Here is a 6,694-nt window from a genome sequence, read left to right on the forward strand (position 1 = left end):
CACCACCCTCCTCCCACCTCGCACCCATCTCACACACACCACACACACACTGTACAACGGCATAGAAAACACGTAAACTTGAGCCAGGTCTGTGTGAGGCTGAATTTCTTAGCGAGTTAGGGCCACTGGCTCAAGGTACATTGGTGCTACTGAGGTCATTTGAGTCCCCCCTTCCATCCTACCCCCTGCTTCTTGTGGCCACAGGTACAAGCCCTGACACTGGCTATAGCCACACTGCAATACAGTTGTTCCCAGGCCCCAGGTTGCCATTCTCCTGCCTCTAACCCTGACTGCTTGAGTAATCAGGGAGGATTCTAACCCCCACCCCCCGGAATAAGAGGATGGAAGCCCAATGCAGTTACCGTTTTCTGTCTTAGAAGGGCTTCTGGGAACAGAGGTTCCTAGAACTGTGGGATCTTCCTGGCATTTTTTTTTTTTTAACAACATAGTGACCCAATATTTGTATACATCTCAAAATGATCACCATGATAAGTCTAGTTATGATCTGTCACATACAAAGACGGTAGATAATTATTGAGTATATTCTTCCCATGTCAAAGGTTTTCTGACATGCTGAGCAGTTACGTCCTTTAGGTCTCAGAGTCTGTGTGTTTGCATGGAGATGGGTGGGTAAAAATGGTGGTGGCAGGAGCCAGGCCGGAGGAGGACGGGATCCCAGGGATACAGTGGCAAGGCAGCTGTCGAGAGGAGAGGAAAACAAGATGAAGGCCCAGGGCTTGTCTGAGGAAGCAAGGACAAGGGACCCTGGCCGGGCCTCCGAAAGGAGCTGGGGGAGTTCAGAGTGACTATAGCGGACAGACGGAAGGAGGGAGGAAGAAAAGAAAGAAGGAAGGGATAGTTCCTACTTCACTTCCCGTCTGGAATGTGTGGGGATAAGCTGTCAGAACACAGGCCCTCCTGACACTCACTGCATCCTACAGCTGCGACCCTTGACTGGGTATGCAGGACCTGTAGACAGGAACATCTCAACAGAGACCCCTTCTTCCTGACGATGACATCATTATCACTCACGCGAGATGGGCGCTTATTAATAACAGCAGTTTCACCAGATTCCTAAACGTGCCAGGTGGGGGAACACCCAGCTCCTATTTCGTTCATGCTTGAAATGAGGTTACATCAGAAGGAGCTGGAGGAAGAGGGATCCTGGAACAGAGACGACAAAGGGGAGGAATGGGAACAGCCTTCAAATATCTGAATGGCCATCCTAAGTGTGAACGAGAGGCAGGCTTACTCCTTCAGAGCCCTGCGGGGTGGGGGGAGAAGGTAACATGTTTCAAGTCACTGAAAGCAAGAATCATGGTGCAGGGCTGCTTTGGGAGGTGGTGAGTTCCCCATGCTGGGAGATTCAAGCAGGGGCAACATTTGTCAGGGATACCCCACAGTGATGGCTGTTAATCTGCCCTTTGTGATCGATCCTGCAGGGGGAGAGTGGAAGCTTGGTCCAGCCTCCTATCTCCTCCGTGGGTCCCCTTTGTGTTGCCTGGACAGGGATCTCCCAAGACTGCCCGAGCCTTTCAGGGCTGCACAGTCTGAGCTGTCTTCCTTGTGAGGGAGCCTGTCTCGGTCTGGCCTATGACCTTAGCTCACCAAAAGTGACCAGGACCCTCACCATTGCTGAGTTACAACCCAATGTCCTGGCTTTGACCGTATGAGGAAGCTTTATTTTATTAATGAGGAACACAGGGCTTACAGAGGTTATGTAACTAGCTGGTAAGTGGAAGTCTGGTCCAGGCTCCCAGCACTAGGCCATGTCGATTTTTAAAGGCATTCTTAGGTAAGACGGGTAATGTAAATAACTACTTCTCTTAATTTAATCTGTTTGTAAACCAAGTTTTTGGAATACATTCCTTAAAATGGTAGCTAGTGAAACTTGATTTCATCCCTAGTCCCCACCCACAGAAGTTTTGGTTTCCTACATTCTTCTCTTTCATCACAGGACACATCAATTAAGGATTATCAAACTCTGGGGAGCTGTAATACCTGATAATTTCTTGTTTGATTTTGTAATCCATCCTCCTACCCCTTCCTAAAAAGACTTTCTGTAGGGGATGGAGGCATGCAGGTGCACGTGCAAACCAAGCATTTAAAACACATTTTGTTTCCACACATTCTGTGAGATATGGGGGACGACAAGATGTTCTGGATGGTCTCAGGTCAGGAATCTGGGAGTAATGCAGATTAGATAGGGGAGAGGCGTCGGGAGAAGCCGTGCCTCTGAGTCACTGCCTAACTCTGCAGTCAGGTTCCCTCTCCGGCGCCAGAGCTCCCAAGGATAAAACCAGAAGTGGGATAGTTAGGCGTACAGGTCATATCCATAGCCTTTGGTTTAAAAAAAGTAGTACTCTGCCTGTGACTTGGGAGGTGGCGATATCCACACACTTAGGGATGTGTCTTTGGGAGCCTTACACCTGCCGGGAGGAAAATTCCCACCGCAGTTTCCATGACGCAGCTCTTCAAGGAAGACCCTGCCTTCTCATAACCTTTCAGGAAAGGCTTTAAAGGAGTCAAGAATTCTCTGTCCCCTTCCTCCTTTTATCAGGACTCCTTCTACTTCATCCCTGGGGAAAAGGCCACGACACGCTGATGAAGAGGGAGTCAGGGGTTACTTCCTGAAGAGAAATAAATTAATAAATTAAATGGGGGCGGGGCAGTGTGGCTGGAGGCGATGGAGCCTTGTTCAAGCAGCATGTGGAGATGGGGAACGTAGCCGGATCCCCAGCAATTTAATGTGCTCTGATCCCTAAGCAGAGGAGTACTGCTTAGGGCGGTCTAAGCGTACGCGCTGAGGGGCAGAGATGTTTCATTCCCAAACGGATTATGGGAAATTCACCCTTAAGCAAACTCAGGGCATTCCCACCCCCTGAACCCCTTAAAATGTAGCCAAAGTGTGTACTGTGCTGGAAACCAAGGAGATAAAGCCCCCCGGCAACCCCCTGTGCTAATGGGGTGTGTGAAGAGGGACGCAGGAGGGTGTCATAATCAGTGCTTTTTTTCCCCATCTTAAAATAAATAAATAAATTGATTACTTGGCTTGTTGTTCGTTTCTTTTTTGGGGGGTTATTCTGCATTAAAAAAAAGAAGGGAGGGAAGGGAGGAAGGAAATGTAGGAAAAAGTCAAATGATTAAAGAAACTGATTTACATGAATTATAAATATGCCCTCAAGCTTCTAGAAAAGCAGAGGGTTTGTCAGAGAAAAATAATATCAATCAGGATAATTTACCACTACACCTGAGGAAGGGGAAAGACAGAGAAAGAAGAAAAGAGAAGAAAAGGGAAAATAGAAGGAAGGAAAATAAGAAGGAAGGAACAAAGTGGGGCAGGAAGGAAGGGAGAGAGACGAAGAAAGACGGTAGTAAGAAATTAAATCATTATTTCTTTTTAATCATAAAATTAGCTTAATTAAAAAATATAGTTAGTGTAACATCTGATATATTTGGTTTTATTTTTTCCACTCTTCCACTATGTTTTCCTGGAAAAATTGATCAGTGCAACTCAGAATTTTTCAGCACAAATCCCATGCTCTAAATGTCACTCCTGTTACTGTCAAACCTTAAAGGAACAACCTTCTCTCCCCGACTCTATTTACTGGTACGTGAATAGAGGATGAAGTAAATGAAGAGCGCTCTGTCCCTGAAATGGACTGGAGAAACTGCATTCACAGTCCTGGGTTAATAGTGAGGTCTGCGGGGAAAGAGACGTGAAAGAAATTGGAAAACCAAGTTTGAGCCATAGCACACCCGTGTCCATGACATGCAGAAACCCAAGACCAAGAAATTAATATCAAAACCAGTTCAGAGCCAGTGACACCCAATGGCCCTAGCAGAGGTGAGTACAAAACCACCCTGGAGAAAACTCTTCATAAACCAAGGCACGTGAAACATTCCCAGACTACAACCCCTGCTGAAGATAGGGTTACAGTTAAAACAATCAAGACAACGACATAAGAAAATGGACCTCAATTTTGGAGAATCAGCGGCCATAACCGATGAGAGAGTAACCCGAAAGAGACTTTAAATGAGTAAGTTTCAAAGAGTGAATGGACAGGGAGAAAAGGGACTTGGTGAGCGGGGCCAGCGTTTTCAGTAAGACTTGCTATGAAGAGGAACAGAAACGGGGCAGTAGCTGGGCAGGGATGGAAAAGGAAACGAATGGCATTAGAGGTGGGAGACTGCTTGTTGAAGGGATGACTGAGCAGACAGGGAGAGTTAAGGATGCACTGAGAGAAGACACCATTGTAGGAGCAAAGTCTGAGAGCGGATGAGAGGCGGTGAGAAGAAGAGGGCCTCGGGCAGGAAGAAGGGTGCCTTGTCCATCACAGCGGAGGGAAGAAGCTGGCACAGATGCAGGCACAGCTCCGGCTTTGGAGGGTTGTGGGGAGATGAAGGTGTTTCTCTCTTGTGGCTTCTATTGAAGACAAATGAGACAAGGTCGTTGGGTGAAAGGGATGGAGTTTGAGGAAGAGGACAGAGCACACAGTTGTCTTCTTGCTCAGAAGGGTAGCAAGCTTTCCAGAAGAACTTCGGAGGACCGCAAATGCGACACAGAGGTGTGCGGTTGTGAGTGCAACGAAGGGAGGAGGGTGAAAGAGTCGAGGGCGTTTTCAGGTGAGCGATTATAACACTAGCTGATTGCCTGGGGAATGCGGCTGTAGCGTGGATGATCAGAGGACAAGCCAGCCCCTTCGTTGAAGGACTTCCAGATGCTAGTTTCTCGAGGTCTGTTCTTGGCCTCTGTTCAGTTTCTCCAGACAGGCAGAGTCTGGCTCCTTTCTGGATGGCATATGCCTGGCTGAGAAAAGGGGTAGGATCTCAAAGGTCATTGCATACTTTTCACTGAATCCTCTTGTTTTCAGCCCATGTGTCCACGCCACTACCCTCCACTGAGCCTAGGGACCCTAAGGTCAAAATCCATTCTGTTAAATCTATTTAGAGGCTAAATCTCCATTCTCCTGCTGGCACTGGTAGGGCAGGGCTGGGAGTAGGATGGTGTGAGCCCCTGACTCTGTGTGGTGAGGCGGGCGGTAAGGAACATAATGTTCAAGCCGCAGACAGACCTTAAGACAAGGCTCCTCTTCTCATGTCTGAGCCACACCCTGCCCTCTGCAGTTTGGGTAAGAGGTCAGTTCTGGCCCTGGAGGTGGCTCCAGGCTGTTTGAACATGGATTCTCTGGTCCCATGTGCCCGGAGCATGGTCTGGAAGGGGGCGAGTGGGCTCCTGCTGGGCACCCCTTGGCCTGTGGCCCCTCACCCTGGGGCCGTGGGAGGCGTGCATGCGGGTACCTGATGCAGGGTGAGGGGCAGAGACTTGCACTGCTTGGCTCTCAGGGAGATGCTGCGTCTAACTAGTATTCGGTTAACTAGAAGATTACGAATACCTTATTCTCCATATGTCATTCTTTACTTACCAGATAGGAACTTCCCATCCATCCAGAGCACATGGACACAGTTTCGACTCCTCATCTGGGTCACAAAACAGATTCCATCGAGTAGCACCGGAGAGCTCCACCTCCCCCAGGATCTGCTAGAGTCTTAATCCGGGAAGAGTAGCAGTAAGCTAAGAGCTTCTTTGCCTTGCCTGGCTGAATGCTCCCTGGGAAGAAGAGGCAAGAGCCCCTGGTTCACTGCTGATAATGAAACCTGACAGCCAATGTCAGGGGCAATTACTCTGGACTCTTCACTCGGCTTCTGACTCCCAATCCCGGGTTCTCACTATCAGAGGCAATGGAGCCAAGTGACAGTGTATGGGGACAGATGAGAACTGCAGTGAGAGGTCGAGACCTCTGCTTTCTGCAGGTTCCTTAGACCTTTCGTCTTGGGGAAGAGCAGTGGGCCAGGAGTCAGAAAGCTTGGGATTGGGAGCCAACTTTCCCTCTTCCCAGCTGACGATCTTGGGAAGAGATGAGCTGTAAAATGCAGCGGCTTTGGAGTTGTCTAAGCTTGGGTTTGAATCCTGGCTCTGCCACGTCCCAGCTGTGTGACCTTGGACAAGCTACTTTACCTTTCTAACCTACACGTTACTCACTATCCCAGTGGGGCTAACAGCGCCATCAGTCACAGGGCCACTGTGAGGATAAGATGTGATGATACTTGTAAGGGGCTTAGGACAGTGTCTGACACTTAGGAAACACTCCATTAAGGGTTCAGATGAAGAAAATGATGGTGAGAATAGAACAGATACTTAGAGTTCCAAGAGACATCACAAGTTACTTCCCCTCTCCTTGACTCAGTTTGCTCACCTGTCAAATGCTGCAGTCCTTTCCTCATCCTCCTCATTTGTTGTTTTGAGTTCAAAGGAACTGAGGCAGTGGTTCCCAAGTGCAGATGTACGGAGTCAGTTTACGACAAAGTTTTCACCAACCTGTGAGGAAATGAGAAAAATAATAACATAGCAAACGTTTTAAGATCAAATTAGCCCCAGTTTTAAAAGACTGTATTCTAACATTATATCACTCCTGTTGTGTGTGTGTGTTAAAATAGCCCTTCTCTTATGAAAGTATGTTGCTCATGGATAGTAGTTTGTCTTTAATGACCTTACTCTGCAAAATAAAAGTTGTCAACTCTGTATTGTTGACAACTTGATTTTTGAAATCTTACTGGTCTGTGAAATCAAGTGTATAAAGAAACCACCAAGATAAGGCATTTGAAAGAGTTTGCCGATTTTAAGGGTCTGTAT

The sequence above is a fragment of the Physeter macrocephalus genome, chromosome 1, assembly GCF_002837175.3.
Source record: "Physeter macrocephalus isolate SW-GA chromosome 1, ASM283717v5, whole genome shotgun sequence".
NCBI classification, from domain to species: domain Eukaryota; kingdom Metazoa; phylum Chordata; class Mammalia; order Artiodactyla; family Physeteridae; genus Physeter; species Physeter macrocephalus.